The sequence below is a fragment of the Heloderma suspectum genome, chromosome 1, assembly GCF_057233095.1.
Source record: "Heloderma suspectum isolate Gila_16-S chromosome 1, 16-S_ref, whole genome shotgun sequence".
Classification (NCBI taxonomy): domain Eukaryota; kingdom Metazoa; phylum Chordata; class Lepidosauria; order Squamata; family Helodermatidae; genus Heloderma; species Heloderma suspectum.
The window spans coordinates 344,257,259-344,275,938 of record NC_139458.1 but is presented as its reverse complement, the minus strand read 5'-3'; the positions used below and the strand labels follow the sequence as shown (position 1 = coordinate 344,275,938).

The 18,680-nt window shown below is 45.2% G+C and overlaps 1 protein-coding gene across 6 annotated transcripts in view; it reads right to left on the bottom strand.

Annotated features, from left to right (window-relative positions):
• Nucleotides 1–18,680, bottom strand: part of LOC146359620 (uncharacterized) — a 38,749-nt gene that overhangs the window by 11,634 nt on the left and 8,435 nt on the right. The window contains exon 2 of one of the 6 annotated variants that reach the window (XR_014787291.1): nucleotides 12,073–12,140. The exons of the other annotated variants lie outside the window; for them this stretch is intronic. The gene's annotated coding sequence lies outside the window, so the exon portion shown is untranslated. The remainder of the gene's footprint in view (nucleotides 1–12,072; nucleotides 12,141–18,680) is intronic. 6 annotated transcript variants of the gene reach the window in all.

Sequence of the window (18,680 nt, the reverse complement as noted above, 5' to 3'; positions counted from 1 at the left end):
GAGGAATAAATTTCAGGGATTAGACCTGATAGACAGAGTGCCTGAGGAACTATGGACGGAGGTCCGTAACATTGTTCAGGAGGCAGCAACTCAATCCATCCCAAAGAAAAAGAAATGCAAGAAAGCAAAGTGGCTGTCTGATGAGGCTTTTCAAGTAGCTGAGGAAAGAAGGGAAGCGAAAAGCAAGGGAGAAAGGGGAAGATATACCCAACTGAATGCAGAGTTCCAGAGAATAGCAAGGAGAGACAAGAAGGCCTTCTTAATGAACAATGCAAAGAAATCGAGGAAAACAATAGAATGGGAATGACTAGAGATCTCTTCAAGAAAATCGGAGATCTTAAGGGAACGTTTTGTGCAAAGACAGGCATGATAAAGGACAAAGAAGGCAGGAACCTAACAGAAGCAGATGAGATTAAGAAGAGGTGGCAAGAATACACAGCAGAACTCTACAGGAAAGATCTAAATGTCCCTGATAGCCATGATAGTACAGTCACTGAACTTGAGCTGGACATCCTAGAGAGTGAAGTCAAGTGGGCCTTAGGAAGCATTACTAACAACAAAGCTAGTGGAGATGACAGTATTCCAGCTGAGCTATTTAAAATCCTAAAAGATGATGCTATTAAAGTGCTGCACTCAATATGCCAACAAATTTGGATCACTCAACAGTGGCCACAAGACTGGAAAAGGTCAATTTACGTTCCAATTCCAAAGAAGGGCAATGCCAAAGAGTGTTCGAACTACCATACAATTGCGCTCATTTCACATGCCAGCAAGGTTATGCTCAAAATCCTACAAGCTAGGCTTCAGCAGTATGTGAACCGAGAACTACCAGAAGTACAAGCTGGGTTTCGAAGAGGCCGAGGAACTAGAGATCAAATTGCCAACATTCGCTGGATGATGGAGAAAGCAAGAGAATTCTAGGGATGTCAGAGAATTCCACGAAGGATCTTGGTGAGGCCGAATGCCAGTGCATTCGGCCCCCCAAATCCTTGGCGGAATGGCCTGCCGCCCCTCCGCGGAAACCCCCCGGGATGAGACTTACCTGGGGTGGATGTTCCGGACGGCAGCAGCTCCAGCGGTGGCTGCGGCGGCGGCAGCGGCTGGTCTTCCGAACGGCTGCCGCCGCCACCGTTTGCAGTCTGTTTTTTTTCCTATTCATGATAGGCTATGTAAAGACTTATGTAGCCTATCACGTCTGGGTTAAAAAAAAAAAAAAGCGTACGCAAATGGTGGCGGCTACAGCCGCTGCCATTTGCTTTCCTTATTTTTGGCCTTCTTAATCTACGTAAATATTTACGTAGACTAAGACGGCAAAAATAAAGGGGAACACAAATAGCGCCTGCTATGCCGCTGCCATTTGCATACGCATGTTGTTGTTTTTTTAACCCAGACATGATAGGCTACGTATGTCTTTACGTAGCCTATCATGGCTGAATACAGGGACGCAAACAGCCGTGGCTACAGCAGCCGCCATTTGCGTCCCTGCTAGCCAGCGGCCGGATGTCCGGCTGCTGGCAGAGCCGGCCGGCAGCCCCGCGGAATCCCCGAGGAGCAGAGCCGGCTAGCCAGGATTCCGGGGGGATGGATGGAGCGCCTCCCCCCCCAGCGGAACCCGGCAGAGCCGGGTAAGCGGGGTTTCGTACACCCCTACTAAAGAGCGTCTTGTTGAGGGTGAAAGTGGAGAGTGCAAAAGCTGGTTTGAAACTCAACATTAAAAAAACGAAGGTCATGGCATCTGGCCCCATCACTTCCTGGCATATAGAAGGGGAAGACATGGAAGTAGTGGCAGATTTTATTTTCTTGGGCTCCAAGATCACTGCAGACGGTGACTGTAGCCATGAAATTAAAAGACGCTTGCTCCTTGGGAGGAAAGCTATGGCAAACCTAGACAGCATAGTAAGAAGCAGAAACATCACCTTGTCGACAAAGGTCCGTATAATCAAAGCTATGGTTTTCCCAGTAGTAACGTATGGCTGTGAGAGCTGGACTATAAGAAAGGCTGAGCGCCGGCCACCGCCGAAGAATTGATGCCTTCGAACTGTGGTGCTGGAGAAGACTCTTACGAGTCCCCTGGACTGCAAGGAGGTCAAATCAGTCCATCCTAAAGGAAATCAACCCTGACTGCTCACTGGAAGGACAGATACTGAAGCTGAAGCTCAAATATTTTGGCCACCTAAAGCGAAGAGAAAACTCCCTGGAAAAGACCCTGATGCTGGGAAAGACTGAAGGCAAAAGGAGAAGGGGACGGCAGAGGATGAGATGGCTAGATAGCATCACTGATGCGATGAATATGAACTTGAGCACACTCCGGGAGAGAGCAGAGGACAGGAAGGCCTGGCGTGCTATGGTCCATGGGGTCACGAAGAGTTGGACACGACTGAACGACTGAACAACAAATAATACATTTCACCATAGTGTCGAAAACTGGGACCAGATCATTTGTGTGCCTATCCAGTCTGCTAACCAGGTGCTGGCTGTTGATGGGCAACTTCATGGCCCCTGCTTGAACTTCTAATGGTTCTTGGCTACTCCAGTGTCACTGCTGGGACTCAGTCCACCCCAACACATACTAAGAACAGAAACTGCCACCATTTGCTGAGTGAGAAGTGGGAACTCTTCCCCTCAGGAGTAAAGTGGTAGAAGTGCTTTGGTTAAGATATCTAACTGTGGTCAGCTCCCAGCTCTAACTACCAAACTTTTTATTTATTTTATTTTATTTATTTCATTTCTATACTGCCCAATAGCCGAAGCTCTCTGGGCGGTTCACAACTTCCCCAACTGCCCACACTAGGGTCCCAATCCAAATGGTTGGAGCTGCATCTACTCTAGAGTAAAAATGAAAACAAGATATAGCTGCTAGACACACATTTAAAGTAATGTCTCTTTTGAGCCTAATGTGAGATAGGCCTAGTAGAATCCCCCAGATCAAATTGCACAGGTTTAACCAATAATTTAGGTTAGCCACTTAACGTAAAGAATGTAAAACTGCAATCAAAGGGTGAGGGGAAATTCTCATTCCTTGCTTAATATGTGCCCTAGATTAAATAAGAGGCAGGCCAGTTTTAGTTTACTTGAATACAGATGATCCACAGCAAGAAGCAATAATTTCTAAATTAGAAATCCAGGAGCCTTGCTATCATCTTGGTAGGGATGCACAATGCAGGATCCTGAGGACACAGCTTTCACCAGCTCTATGAATGCACTGAAGTCCCGTCTGCAAACTAGCCTCAGGCCAAAACATTAACCAAGAGGATAGAATAAGAGGCCAGGCAAGACCAGGCTTGTCCTTGCAGGTAATACAGATTTTGATATTGTCTGGAGTTATCTGAAACACAGGGCCAAGCAAACAGTAACTATGTGGGACCTGAAGCATTCAAAATGGAGGCCACATTGACCAATGCAGGACAGGCACGGACTTAGATTATTATATGCGATTCAGACAGCGTAATGTACTATATCCCCAATTCTAGGTGACACTTCGGCTGAATCTACACATAGCAGTTATACCCTTATCATATCGTTATCACGACTACTGGTACATATGACACCAGTGGGCACCAATAGTTATGATAACGGTATAACTGCTGTACGTAGATTCAGCCTTTGTTACAGATGTACATGTCTCATTTAACCTATTCAAAAAAACCACTTCAGATAGATATATCTGGACAGACAACTCAGACCCATTCCTAGTATTTACTACAGTTTAACAGCCTCTCCCATCTGTCAAAAGTTGTTTAAAGCATTTCTACGTGAGTATCAACTTGATATTGCAAACAGCATAAGAGATGGGACCCTATGGACTGATACATACAGAATCTAGAAACTAGACTGCACAATAGACATATTTTTGCCCATTTGTAGTTGCAGGAGAAACAAATGATCAAATTCATTTAGACCACCAGTGAAAAGAGGTTATGGTCAATAATAACTCATTGCCTATGATGCTGCTTCCTTTCATTAAGATCACTCCCGCTCTGACCCCCCTCAGTCCTCCTCTGAAAAGGAAAACTGGCATCTTTACAAGCTGCACCTGAAATTTAAAATTCTTACATGAGAACTACACAGAGCCATAGCCTGAACACAGGCCTCCCACTTGTAATCACTGGTAAATGGCACAATCCAGCCGTGATCACAAAAGGGGTTTGTACATGTTCCTCCAACTGTGCACAACGGTGGTGGACAACCTTTTTGGTCCCGAGGGCCTCACGCAATGCCAGGTGGTAAGGCAGGGGGCACACTCATGCCCACACACCCTCGCACGCACGCACACATGCATGCACGCACACATACATCTCAGCACGTGGGGATCGGGAGGTTTAAACCTCCCCTCTCTGCTGCTGAGATCAGGGGATAGGATGAGGGGCTTCATATTGCTGTTTCCTCACTGCCACTGGCAGGAAACAGTGATCTGCACCAGGATCACCAGGAGGAGGGCAAGGTTAACATGTCCCCTCCCCCAGGGATCCTGATCTCTGCATCAGGATCGCTGGCAGGAGGGAGAGGCCTTATCCTAACAGCAGCAGGGGAACAGCTACCTGTACAAGGATCACGGGGGAAGTGAAAAGGCTCGAACCTCTCCACCCCCTTCCCCAGTGACCCTGATTCAGACTGCCATTGTCTCGTTGTTATTAGCAGCAGGGAAACAACAACCTGTTGCCCACCCAGCTGATGGCTGGTCAAATGGGTGGCAGGGAAAAGTAGATAGGGCAACTCACATCTCTGTGAATAGCTCTGCAGGTCGCATGGATTGCCAGCATGTGATGTACAACGAACATTTGGAGCAGGACGCTTACAGGCTCAGCATGGATAATATCCACCTGCTGTTATTGGTCTCTAGCATCTGGTATACTATATATCTGGGTGGCCAATCCCCCTCCCTTGCAAAAAAATCTTATTACAGTCAATAAGTATGCATAGATACCCACAACCTCACTGCCAGAACGTTCTGAGGGCAGGAACAGACATTATGTTAAATCTGTGTCCAACAACAGTGTCTCCCCCCTTTCCCCAACCCATTTTTACTCTAGTGTGTGTGCAGGGCCCCTGATCTGGATTGGGACCCTAATGTGGGGAGTGGGGAGGCTTTTAAGATCTATATTAGGCCCCCTGCGCCTACTCTAGAGTAAACATGGGGGGAAAGACATAGCTGCTAAACACAGATTTAATGTCTGTTTTGGCCCTGAGGGGTTGTTATTGATACCTACATTCAGTCCAGTCTTGTCTGAAACACTAGTTGCTGAACTGCCATAAATGAATGAATGAATGAATGAATGAATGCTTTAGCCCACGAGAAGAGAGGCTGCTAGTTGTGCTGGATATGACAAGTCCACTGTTTACTCACCATATGTTAGAAGGAATGGAGACTCCCAAAGGTGTCATTCTCACAAGCTAAAGGACACAATTTTATTCAATTTTACATTCTTTCTATAAAATTGTCATTTGTTTCACAGGGGTTTGTCCACAATGAATTCTGCCTGTGTGTGTGTGTGTGTGTGTGTGTGTGTGTATACACTGACTTAAACTTACAAAACATGGTGCAAAACTTCCCATCATATATCAAAGACATCAATGGCATCAACTTATATCTGAGTTTCTAAACAAGCAGTAGCAATTCCACGACAATACTATACTAGCTACCTTAGATGTCACGTCTCTTTACACCGATATACCACATAATGATGGTACACAGGCTTTAATGAGTTCCTTAACACCAGAAATTCTAACAATCCTCCAACAGAGGTCATCACAGCTTTGGCATCACTAGTTCTGAGTTGCAAGAACTTTACATTCAATGGAGAACACTACCTACAACTAGAAGGCATAGCTATGGGGACTCGCATGGCTCCATCTTATGCAAATCTATTTATGGGTAAACTAGAACAAGAGGTCCTCAAAAAGGTCATTAACAAACCACTTATATATGCTGACGATACATTTATGATATCTTTTTGGTTTGGAAAAAAGGCAAAGACAGCTTAGAACAATTTAAAAATTACATTAACTCCATTCATCCAACTATTAAGTTTACATTCAATAGCACTACTGATAAGTAGGGATGGACAGACCCATATCCGTCCCCCACCAGCTCGCACAGTCCAGACTGCTTGGCGAGCCTCCCTGCTCGCCCCACCTGCCTACCCGCCAAGCAGCATGAGCTGCCCATCCTCTCCGCACCAAGGACGCCATCAAGCTGTTGTGCTTTTATGCACACATGGGCTTGACTGCTGAGTCCTCGGCGTGGCCAGCCCCCAGCACTCTCAACCTGGCCTCCTCAGGAAGGAGGCCAGGCAAGAGCGCTGGGGTGCCGCCAAGGCCCTTCCTCCTCATGCCGGCCTCCTCACAGCTAGCAGAGGCAGGATGGGTCCCAGCTTGGCCAGCCCCCAGCACTCTTGTCCTGGGCTCCTTTTAAGGAGGCCAGGGCGAGAGAACTGGGGTGCCACCGAGGCCCTTCCTCCCCATGCCGCCTGTTAAGGGCTTCCTCAACAGCCAGCATGGGGAGGAAGGGCCTTGGCATGGCCAGCCCCCAGCACTCTCACTCTAGCCTCCTTCTGAGGAGGCCAGAGTGAGAGAGCACTGGGGTGCTGTGGCGCTTCCAGCCACTTGCCGAGCTTTGGAGTGCTCGGTGGCTGGATCCGTCAGCGCCCCAGGGCTCGGTGAGCAGGGTCCGGGAGGCTGGACAAGGGAGAGCCCATTGGACGCCACTCTCTTTTTGGACTCCTGTGCCATCCCTACTGATAACCCACACATCCCTTTCCTTGACATCCTTCTCACCATGGAAAACAACAAAATAGCCACTGATTTCTGCAACTAGCCCACTGATGCCCACACCTATCTTAACTGGAAATCCTGTCATCCTAATCATATAAAGAAAAACATTGTTTATAGCTTAGCACTCAGAATCAAGCACATTTGCAACAACAAAGCTAAATACCAAAAAAGGATCAACGAACTTAAAAAGCACCTTCTTCTCAGAGGATGTCTTCCACATGTCATTGACTGCAACATCCACGGAACCGCCATCATGCTAGAGAAAACCTCCTCCATCAAAACGAGGTTTCAAAAAACAAAGAACAACGTGTTCCATTTGTAGTAGATTTCCATCCAGCATCTCCCAGCTATCCCCTTGCCATCAGGCAGAGCTACCCATTGCTAATAAACTCTGAACGTCTTGCTAAAGCCATCAACAAACCTCCTGTTATAGTATAGTAATATAAATCTTTAATGTTTAAAGCCAAAGGCCATCACAATCTCCTGTTATAGCATTTCGCCAGCCTACTAATTTTTGCAAACTACTAGTGAGAGCTATGCTTAAGCCACCCACCAGCAATCCTGGATCTCATCCTTGCCACTCCAAACGCTATATCACCTGCATGAACATCATGGAGAGAACTAGTCTCAAAAGCGAGAGGATGGGACGAACGTATTACATCAAACAGAACAACACCTGAAGGTCTTGCATTATAATGTATGTAATTGAATGCCAAAAAAAAAAAAAGGATGTCATACCCAGTATGTAGGAAAAACTGCTACTGACCTACGCACATGTTTCAGAATCCACAAATCGGCAATCTTGACTAAGGTAGATCAACCAGTTGCAAAGCATTTCAACACTGAGGGCCACAGCCTGTTTGACTTATCTGTAACAGCTATAGATATGCCAGCAGATCCAACAACATTGACTAAGAGGGAGAACTTCTGGATATACACCCTTGACACATTGGCACCACATGGCCTTAACCTGGAGGACAGTACATGTGAATTTGAAGGAAGAATATATATGGAAAGACAGATTTCTGTTGAATTAAATATTTTAAATTTTTGCTTTTTCTTAAGAAATAGAAATAATATGAATTAATGCACAATACAAACCATTACTGAGCAAAGCAAAGAGAAAGAAGAACATACAGATGGGTTTTTGGAGAAAGCTACAAGAGGTCGTTTATAGGTGCAGAGATATAAATCATCAATTAATATGAAAACTACTCTCTAGAAAATTCAAATACTTTGTGCTTCACTAGCATTTTGGTTCAGTTCATCATCATCTTTTAGTCCAAAACCTTCAAGATAAAGAAGAACAAAGAAGTTGAAAGACTTAAAGACAAAACAGAGAAATGAAAAAGAACACTGAGATAAGGGACAATCAGTGAAAGACAATGTGGTCATTATTTATCTAATTGGACTGTGAGAAACAAAAACGGCGAGGTTGTTCCAAAATTGAGATTCCTTTGACTCAGCTATGCAGTTTTAGCTTATTTTAATTTTTTCCTCCGATTTATTTTGTATTATCTTATTAAACAGGTTTTGCAAAGTTAATCCATGCAATTGCTAGTACAAATCCTGTAACCCACCCCAAGAGAAAGACAGAAAGAGAGAGAGAAAGAACGAGAGACAGAAGATGAGATGGCTGGAAAAGTGAAGAGAAAACTTTGATCATGTGGTGATATCTTTCCCTCAAGTAGACATAGGTAATGCATCATCCTGCAAATCAGATGTATTCCTGGAACATAAATAAAATGGTAATGATAAAAGAACACACAGCTGATGAAGACATTGCAGATTCCCAGAAGAAAATAGAACTCTGCTATGCCTTAGAGAGCCTCCGTATGCAGGACTCGGTGAGCAATAGGGTTACTAGCTATTGTAAATATGCATGGACTGTTCAAACTTTGGGAGCTCTGCCCATATGTCGAAAAAATATATAGGCAGGGATTGTCCATGTTTTCTGTGAAGTCACAAACTGTCTATTCAAACAAATTTCACTCAGACCCACTTCAGCTCCTAATCAGTCTGCCTGAAGGGGAAAGGAGGCTTCGGTAGGCACAGAAAGTGCAACAGCAAGTATTCTTTCAGCATAAAGGCAGGGTGGTTGTTATTTTGTAAAACCAGAATGCCAAGTGGTCTTAGTCTTGCCTCTCATATCTCCCCTGAGAACAGAAATTGCCACATAAGGGTTGAAATGATCACTGCAAATCCACGACCCATTTTCCCATCCAGATTTAATAACGAAAATATTAAAGATACCCAGGATTATCCAATAGTCACAGTAAATAATTGGATCTCTTACTGACACATCATTTACTATTATGGCTCATAGATTCAGACTCAGGGGCCAAATCCAGGGTTCCACTGTCATCCTGTTTTCATGTCCCTTCCCATGGCCCCACCTCCTTCCCCCCAACCACCAATTTCCTGGCTTTTGTGCAGTTTTTCTCCCCATTCCAAAAGGGTGAAATGCCTCTCCTAAGGCTTAGTCACTGGCAGGAAGGAAGAGCTTTAAGCTAAGAGCTTTAAGCGAGCTGGGTGGCTACCATGAAGAGGGCCTCTTCTGCTGTGGCACCCCAATTGTGTTTGTGTAATAGCTTGAGACTCACCTGGCGCTTATGTTGTGCTCTTTCTGGTGCCAGGTGAAGACCTTTTTATGAGGTTTTATGACCCTTGAGACTCACCTGGCGCTTATGTTGTGCTCTTTCTGGCGCCAGGTGAAGACCTTTTTATTTTCCCAGACATTTTAGGCTTTTAGCGTTGTTGTTTTAAATCTGTTGTTGTTACTATAATCATCATCATCATCATCATCATTTCTATACTACCCAATAGCCAAAGCTCTCTGGGCGGTTTACAGCAATTCATAAGACAATAAAATACAGCATAAAATTTAAATATAGAAAATGTCAAACAATTTAGACAGCTAAAAACAGTTTCAATACAATACTAGACCTGTTCAAACGACTGGCATAAATGTCCCATCATATGCCATTAAAAGCCTAGGAGTAGAGGACAGTCTTAACATGGCACCGAAAAGATGACAGTGTTGATGTCAGGTGGTCCTCAATGGGGAACTCATTCCACAGTCAGGGGGCCACCACTGGGAAGGCCGTCTTTCTTTTTGCCACCCACAGAGCCTCTCTCCGATCGTATTTTAAATCACTGCATTGCTGCTAGGCTTTCTTCTGGGATGTACTTTTAGTTTTAGTTTTGAACATTTATATTTTATATTGTATTTTATTATTATTTTGTGGTTTTAATGGTGGTGAACCACTATTGGGCAGTATAGAAATGAAATAAATACATACATACATACGTACATTAAAATATGCTGGAATGTGGCTCCCAAGAGCTTGCCTGAAATTCCATTCAGCCCTCAGGCTGAAAACAGTTCCCCACACCTGGACTAGCCTCTCCCCTAGGGATGTAAAAAAACCTCTTACCTGGTTTTGTCCAGGGACATCTGCACTGGGGGGGAGACGCTCCGGCCCTCCCCCCGAAATCCTCCCCAGCCAGCTCCGCTCCACTGTGACTCCACGGAGCCGCTGGCCGGGGCCACCTGCAGCTGGACATCCGGCCGCTGCTGGGCTGTGCAGGGACGCAAATGGCGGCCGCCGTAGCCGCCACCATTTGCGCCCCTGTCTTTTGCCGTGATAGGCTACGTAAATATATACGTAGCCTATCACGGCAAAAGACAGGGATGCAAATGGTGTAGCGGCCGCCATTTGCGTTCCTGCCTATTGCTGTGATAGGCTACGTAAGTATTTACATAGCCTATCATGGCCTCCGCAGGGATGCAAATGGCGTCCCTGCGTTAGCCGTGATAGGCTACGTAAATACTTATGTAGCCTATCACAGCCATTCATGGGAAGGCGAAGGGCAGCCGCAGACGCGGCAGCCATTCGCAGAGCACTGGACAGCCGCAAACAGGTAGGCTCCGTTCTGGGCCCATTTCGTGGAGTGGCAGGGGGGGTTGCTTCATTCCGCCACGGATTCCGGGTGGCCGAATGCACTGGAATTTGGCCTCCCTGGAATCCATGGCGGAATTCTTCAACATCCCTACTCTCCCCCAACATCACACACCTCACCAGTCCTGTCCCCAGCCTCCTCACGTTGATGTGAGCATCTGCCAAGGGAACGCTTTCACACACATACAGCTTCAGTGCAATGGGAACCCTGTACAATAAGAGTTCCCAATTGCTTGGAAGCATCCACACATACAATTGCACATTAGAAGGCCTCCCCTAGGGCTGTTCTGAATTTTTTCCCTGATTTCTTTTTGACCTTTCTCCACTCCCCTTGGCAGATGTTCACAACTTCACATGGGTGTTGATGGATATGTTCACGACATGAGGAGCAAGGCTAACCAGTGCAGTCCCTCGCACATATTTAATTAACGTGTGAGACCTAATGAGTGAAAAAAGGATATGTTGGCACATGCATTGTCCATAATTTACTACCTTAAAAGGTGACAACCCTAGTGAATGATAGTATATAGTTGCAGGCACAATATATATTTTAGGTATAATAGCACTGTTTTACTAGGCTCCACTAAAGTCCTTTTGCCTTTCTAATTAAGAAACAAGCTGACTTTGAGATTTTTCACCATTTTAGCATAGCCAGCCATTCCATTAAACTAAACAGCTCCATATATTCTAAACACCACATTATTGTTTTTGCCTTAAAGAAAGGCAGACTCCAGTAAAGCTGATTTATGATTCTCATGTGGGTTTTCCATTAATCAGGGTCAGATTTTGTTTGAACTCCAGAGTCAGTTATTTATTCATACATTACTTTTTTTTCTTGTACCCTAAAAATATATCTAGTACTGAACTGTTGACATGGATCTTTATCAAAGAATATGGCCGCAATCCTAATTGATTTCAATGGGACTGAGTATGTGGTTTCAAGACTCAGGTCTGTTTCATTTATTGAATGTAATGTTTCCTTCATACTTCAAAAGCAACAAGTTCAAATCCTAGAAGAATTAACTATTTTTCATTAAAAATACATCAAACATTCTGAGAGTTAACTAAATTACATTTTAAAACCTCAATTAGTTTTATCTTTCAAAAATATTTACCACTTGATAGAGTTTGTTTTCAGTAGATAATCCTCAGAGTTTTATTTAACTAATTAGAGAGGTTCATTTTAAAAGCCCATTTTAAAAAAAGAAATTTTTCAACAACGGGATTCCTACCTCAGATGGTAGAAATGTAAGAATAGTACATTCCCTTCTAGGATAAACATTTTAAAAAAAACAAAACCCATATCTGGCTATTTCCAAAAATAAAAGTAAAAAATTACCAATTCTGCCCACGGGAAAGGTGTAACCCAGAGCCAAATCACCAAGTTGGGGTCCAGTAAGGCCAAAACTAGGGGTGGAGAAGACATTTGTTCAGTTCATATTTTAACTTTAATGTGAACTTAGATAATTTTGCACTTCCGAACCAATACATGAACCAAAACTCCATTATTTACCTACCCAAACATTAAGATAATTGTCTGAGGCCCTGCTCCAGGTGCCCCTGTCGCCAGATGAGGCAAGGCAGGTGGCTACAAGAGAGAGGGCCTTTTCACTGGTGGCACCAAGAGTGGAATGCTCTTTCTGGTGCCTGGTGAAGGCCTTCTTATTCTCCCAGGCATTTTAAGAACTGTTTTAAGTGCTTTTACTACTCTATTTTGCTGCTGAGTTTATCTTGGTTTTCTTCTGTGCTGTTTTTGTTTTTTGTATTACCATACGTTGTACCATACGTTTTTAATGTTTTATGCACCACCTGTTTTTAAAGTTTTATGCACCCAACAACTGAAAGAACTTCAGTTGTTGGGTGGTTTAAAAATACAATTAAATAAATACATAAATATTCTTTGAAATTCTATGCTTCTCCAAATTTTGCAATGGAGTTCTCCAATCAAAAATGTGTATACTGGGGAAAATTACACACAAAAATGCATATATTAGTGGAAGTAATAGTCAAAAATGCATTATATTAGGAAAATTACTTGCAAAATATATTATATATATATATATATACACACACACACACACATACACACACACACACACACACACACCATCAAAATTGCATACAAAATGCATGTATTAGGGAAAATGTGGAGAAAAATGCACACAAATTTTCATTTAAAACAACAACAACAACACTCCACATTTGGGATGAACTGAACTGAAAACTGGAAGATTCTCAACATTCAGGACAAACTGAACTTCAGGTTGGAAAAATGGGAAAGTGAGAGAAACTGGAAATGACAGATTCATCCATCCCTGGCCACGACCTTATTGAAACACCAGTTTCCAATGGTTTGGTCCAGAATGTGAAAGTCACACATGCTGGTGGTTTGGACACTGTGGCAAATCCACTAGTTCCTGTGCCTTAGGGGTAACGTAAGAAATGCGCACGCCATGGCTCCTCCCCATGTCAGCTTTGTCACACTTTCAGGAGGGGCAACACTAGTGTGGAGAGGAGTTACAGTGCATACTCCTCCCATGGGGCCTGGGGCTTCTCACATAACCCAGCAGTGCAGGAAAGAATGGTGGGGTGGGGTGACTCCCATTGTTGTTATTGTTCAGTCATTCAGTCGTGTCCGACTCTTCGTGACCCCATGGACCATAGCACGCCAGGCCTTCCTGTCCTGCGCTCTCTCCCAGAGTGTGCTCAAGTTCATATTCATTGCATTGGTGATGCTATCTAGCCATCTCATCCTCTGCCGTCCCCTTCTCCTTTTGCCTTCAGTCTTTCCCAGCATCAGGGTCTTTTCCAGGGAGTTTTCTCTTCGCATTAGGTGGCCAAAATATTGGAGCTTCAGCTTCAGTATCTGTCCTTCCAATGAGCACTCAGGGTTGATTTCCTTTAGGATGGACTGATTTGACCTCCTTGCAGTCCAGGGGACTCGTAAGAGTCTTCTCCAGCACCACAGTTCGAAAGCATCAATTCTTCGGCGCTCAGCCTTCCTTATAGTCCAGCTCTCACAGCCATACGTTACTACTGGGGGGGGGGGGGGGGCAAAATGTGAGAAGTGGGTCTCTGATGTTTCATAGTTATCCTGCTTTCACTCCTTGTGTCATGCCCTACCTGGAGGAGGATTCGTCTGAGGAAGAAGAGGAAGGGGAGAGCCAGCACAATGGGCCCCAGCCAGAGCTGAGCAAGGAATAGGAGGCCTTTGCTGACAGTCTTCCCCTGAAAACATTACAGGAGCAACCTAGACCTTCTCGAACAGCTCAAATATTTACATAGCCTATCATGGCTAAGGTGGGGATGCAAATGGCAGCCGCTACAACGGCCACAACAGCCCAGAAGACAACCCGGAGCTGCCACCAGAGCCACCGCCGGAGCTGCCGCCAGGTTGGTCTGTCCTGGGGGGATTCCGTGGGGTGGCAGGGGGGATTGCCCCATTCCACCATTTGCGTCTGCAGCAGGCCGGGAGCGGATGGAGGCCCTGCTGCGGATTGGCCCAGCCGGCGGCTCTGCAGACTGGCCACAGAGCGGAGCCGGCTGGGCAGGATTCCAGGGGGGAGGACCAGATTGCCTCCCCCACCATCGAGGATTCCGGAGGGGGGACCAGATTAACTCCCCCCCTCGCGGATCCCAGTGGAGCCAGGTAAGCGGGGTTTTGTACACCCCTAGGCAAACTAGAATTGCTAACCAGAAAAACGCTATCTGGATGGGATTTGCTGTAGTTTTTAAATCTCTGGGTCAACACTGTGTGTACAAGTTGGCCTGGTGCTGGAATTTTCTGAGTGAAGACCAAGATAATTTCAATTGAAGACCAAGATCAGAAGAAGTCAGCGGCAGCATTTTTGTTTTTACCTCTCATGCTTAGACCATGTAGACTACAAGAGGCATGCACGGTAGGGCAGCAGTGTGCTACGCTCAGCCACAGGACATCATTTCACATGCTGCGGTATATGTGAAGGGCCATGGCTCAGTGGTGGAGCACATGCTTCGCATGCAGAGGGTTCCAGGTTCAGTCCCTGGCGTCTCCAGGTCGGGCTGGAAAAACACCTGCCTGAAACCCTGGAGAGCCACTGCCAGTCAGTGTTGACAATGCTGGGCTAGATGGACCCAGGGTCTCACTCAGTATAAGGCAGCTTCCTATGTTCCTATGAGACAGCAAGATGCATGTGTGTGATTCCTACATAGCCGGCCCCCAACCCGAGGCTCCATTGAAGCAGGGGAGGTGTTGGCAGACCAACAAGCGGCATCTGAGGGGATTACTCCTACGCCGGCTTCCTTGTGTGGTCTTGCCCCCTAACCTGCAGCAGGCTCTGCCTCCTGCTACCACACTGTTTAGATAAAAAGTTAGTAGCCCTCCTGTTACCCTTAACACCCCGTAAAGCAGATAAGTCTTATCCTCCCTACTCTGCAGGCATACAGTGGTATGCAAATGTACTAAGGCTACCTAGTACCTAATTTGTCAGTGAGCTGAGGCAATATTTGACCCAGCTTACATCAGCCACTACACTACGCTTAGACAGGGATAAATGCTCTGTTGAAAATTATGTACTATGCTAATGCTAAGCCACCAATAGAATGACTTCCAGGCTCCAGTTAGCATTCTTGGAATAATGTTTAATACTGAATACAATTTCCTTTTGAGATCTCAAAAGATCAGCTCACAACCTCAAAGTGCTATTTAAACAAAAATATCACTCATCACTATTGAACTCCATTTGCATTAGTTTGGGGGGGGGACTGGCACCTTATAAGTAAGTACTCAGGGCCAAGTTTATGGAATTATTTTGGAGGAAAGCAAATTCATTTGACTTCAGCTCCTTCAGAAAATAAAAGGAAGATTAACAATTTTGTCCTTCTTTAACTTTTCTCGCTGGCAGGATTATACAACGTTAAGCTATTATTGCCCATAATCATCTTAAGCTATATATATTATTGCCCATAATCATCTTAAGCTATATATATAAATACAAGATGTCTTGTATTTCTATTTAACTTACAGTAATTATTTCTGCATTAGCATCTATACATATACATTTGCTCATGCAATTTTGATGCAAATCTGTGTCCCCTTTTGTCCTCTTTTTTGGTAATGTGGTTCTTCTTTTGGGGCTGTCCTAAGTACTGCTGGCACAGCACACTGGAGCTCGCTGCCTGACCCAGTCATGGCCATAAACCAGGAAAACAGAAGGAGGTGAGCATCCAAAGCAGATCTCAAAGAGGAGAAATGGGTTCTCAGGATGCAAAATTGAAGATTACAGGCACAATCCTATGGAGATAGATGGCTGTCTCCGAACTCAGAGGCGACCGCTTATCCGATGCAGGGCAGGAGAAGCACGGAGGGGATCATTCCCTCCACGCTTCTCCTGCCCTGCACTTCTGGCTAGACAGCCGATTGCGGCTATCTAGCTGCGGGAGGGCTGAGCAGGGAAGGAGACTGCTGTATGACACATTGGATGTGTCGTACAGGCATTTCTGCCCTCCCCGCCCCGGAACACCCCATTTTGGCAGCTCCGCACTCCTCTTGCAAGCATGGGGCTGTTCCGTATTGCCTCTGAGGCAGTGTGGAAGTGGGGGGAAGTCAGTTCTCGGAAAACCAGATATCCTATGGCCCTCTAGCTGCTGTCTAGCGGTCATAGGATTGCTCCCTCAATGTATTATATGAAGCCCAACACATTTTGGGTTTTTTTTATTTTAGGCCTTCTTCAGGGGGTAAGAAAAAAGTCTGCAGGATTTTTTCAGCAAAAGATTGTCTCCTGTGTCACCAGTAGATTGACACAGGAGACAATCTTTTGCTGAAAAAATTCTGCAGACTTTTTTCTTTACCCCCTGAAGAAGGCCTAAAATAAAAAAGGCCAAAACACATTGGGCCACAAACCACCATGTTCATGAATGTGGTTCTTACCTAGCCATCTATCTGGTAGACTTCAAAGAGGAGCTCAAGGAACTGGAAAATGTTACACGTTGTTTCTTGTTACAAAAGAGGAAGAACATTGGAGAAGTATCAGGCATCTTATCAGTCTTTGGGGAAGTAATTTAACAGTATTGTCTGACTTACCTGTGTTAATAAGGACCCTTTAAGGGGTTTGTGTTTAAAACACACCCTTGTGGGTGCTATATGCACAACACAAGTGTGTCTATTGCCTCTTCCTAAAAATACACCATTATGCTTAATGACACCTATCGGTGTATTTGGTGGAACCATTCCCACTATTTTGAAAGCTGTCTTTGCATCACAGAGTTTCATGGCTTCCATAATGCAAGGTCATATAAGGCAAAATCCGTTTCTTTCACAATGTGAAAACCCTGCTCCAGGTACTGGACAAGAAGCTCTGCCCCATGAAAGCAAGACATGAAATATCGACTGGCTGTTTAACAAATAAGGGCACAATCCTATTCAGATAGGTGGCTGCCTCCGAACTCAGGGGCCAACGCCTATCCAATGCAGGGCAGGAGAAGCACAGATGGGATCGTTCCCTCCTCACTTCTCCTGCCCTGCATTTTTGGCTAGACAGCCAATTGCAGCTGTCTAGCCGTGGGAGGTCTGAGTGGGGGAGGAGGCTGCTGTACGACACATTGGATGTGTTGAACAGGCATTTCCGCCCTCCCTGTCCCGGAACGTCTCCAGGAATGCCCCTTTTCAGCTGCTCCACACTCCTCTTGCGAGCACGGAGGACAGGGCTGTTCAGTGCTGCCTCTGAGGCAGCGCAGAAGTGGAGGGAGGTCAGTTCTCCAGGAACTGACCTCGGAGTGTGGGCTCCATGGTCGGTTCCCGGAAAACCAGATATCCTATGGCCATCTAGCCACTGTCTAGCAGCCATAGGATTGCTCCCTAAGTGCACCTTTATGGGAAAAAAAATGCAATGTGGAACATACAGTATTAAAGGTGGAAGGTGGGAAAGCCACCAGTGCAGGCAAATTGCTCTCCTACTACATCTGTCCAATACTCCAAAGTCAGTTGCCCCATATTTGGCATCTCCAATGCCCCCCACAAAAGGGGGGACTAAGAGGCTACACCCAGCTTCCATTATCCTGGACAGGTGAGCAACCTAGTGTTCCCAGGAGTCATGCAGTCCAACAAAATATATTATTCCAAGTCTCTGGGTGAGTCCTCTACTAGTTTTCATCATCTCAGCAAGATACCCTTCTCTGCAATTTTTCCTCCCCTAACTCCGCAATCTGCCTTAATATTTCTAAAGAAACTAAGAATTATCCCTCCCCTAACTCTTTGCACACTGCATATTAAATAGGACTACTCATCCTACTGTGCCTTTTCTCAGAGGAATCAAACCTGGATGTGGTCATTCAAGCCCTAGATTACTGTAATGTGTTCTACATAGGGTTGCCTTTGAAGAAGTTCGAAATGTGACTATGAGACTCTTTTCTGGGGCTAGCAATCCAAATCATTTAACCCCAGAACTAAGCCAACTGTATTGGCTACTAACTAATTTGTTAATTCTGGGCTCCATTCAAAATGGTGGTGCTTTAAACAATCTGAGTCCAGGCTGCCATAATAACCATCTATACTAGGAGTGGGCAACTTATGGTCCTCCAGATGTTTTTGCCCACAACTCCCATCAGCCCTAGCTAGTATAGCCAATGATGAGAGATCCTAGGAGTTGTAGACCAAAACATCTGGAGGGCACTAGGTTAGTGATATAGAGCCACTCAAAGGGAACTATTCATTATAGACTATCCCATGAGTGATTTCCTGCACTTTAATAAGATGACACCAGAGTAGAGGGCTTGTGGATTGCAGCCATAGTTACAGTTACATTAAAAACTGGGCTACTCAGAAGTCAGCCCCAGTGACTTAAACGGAGCTTAGTTTCTAGTAATCATGCTTAGGAAGCACAGCTATTGCCTTATTTTGCTTTACTACAGGGGTGTTGCTAGCACGTAAAAGGTCTGGGGCCCAGGCCCATAGGTTGCAAATCTGCATAA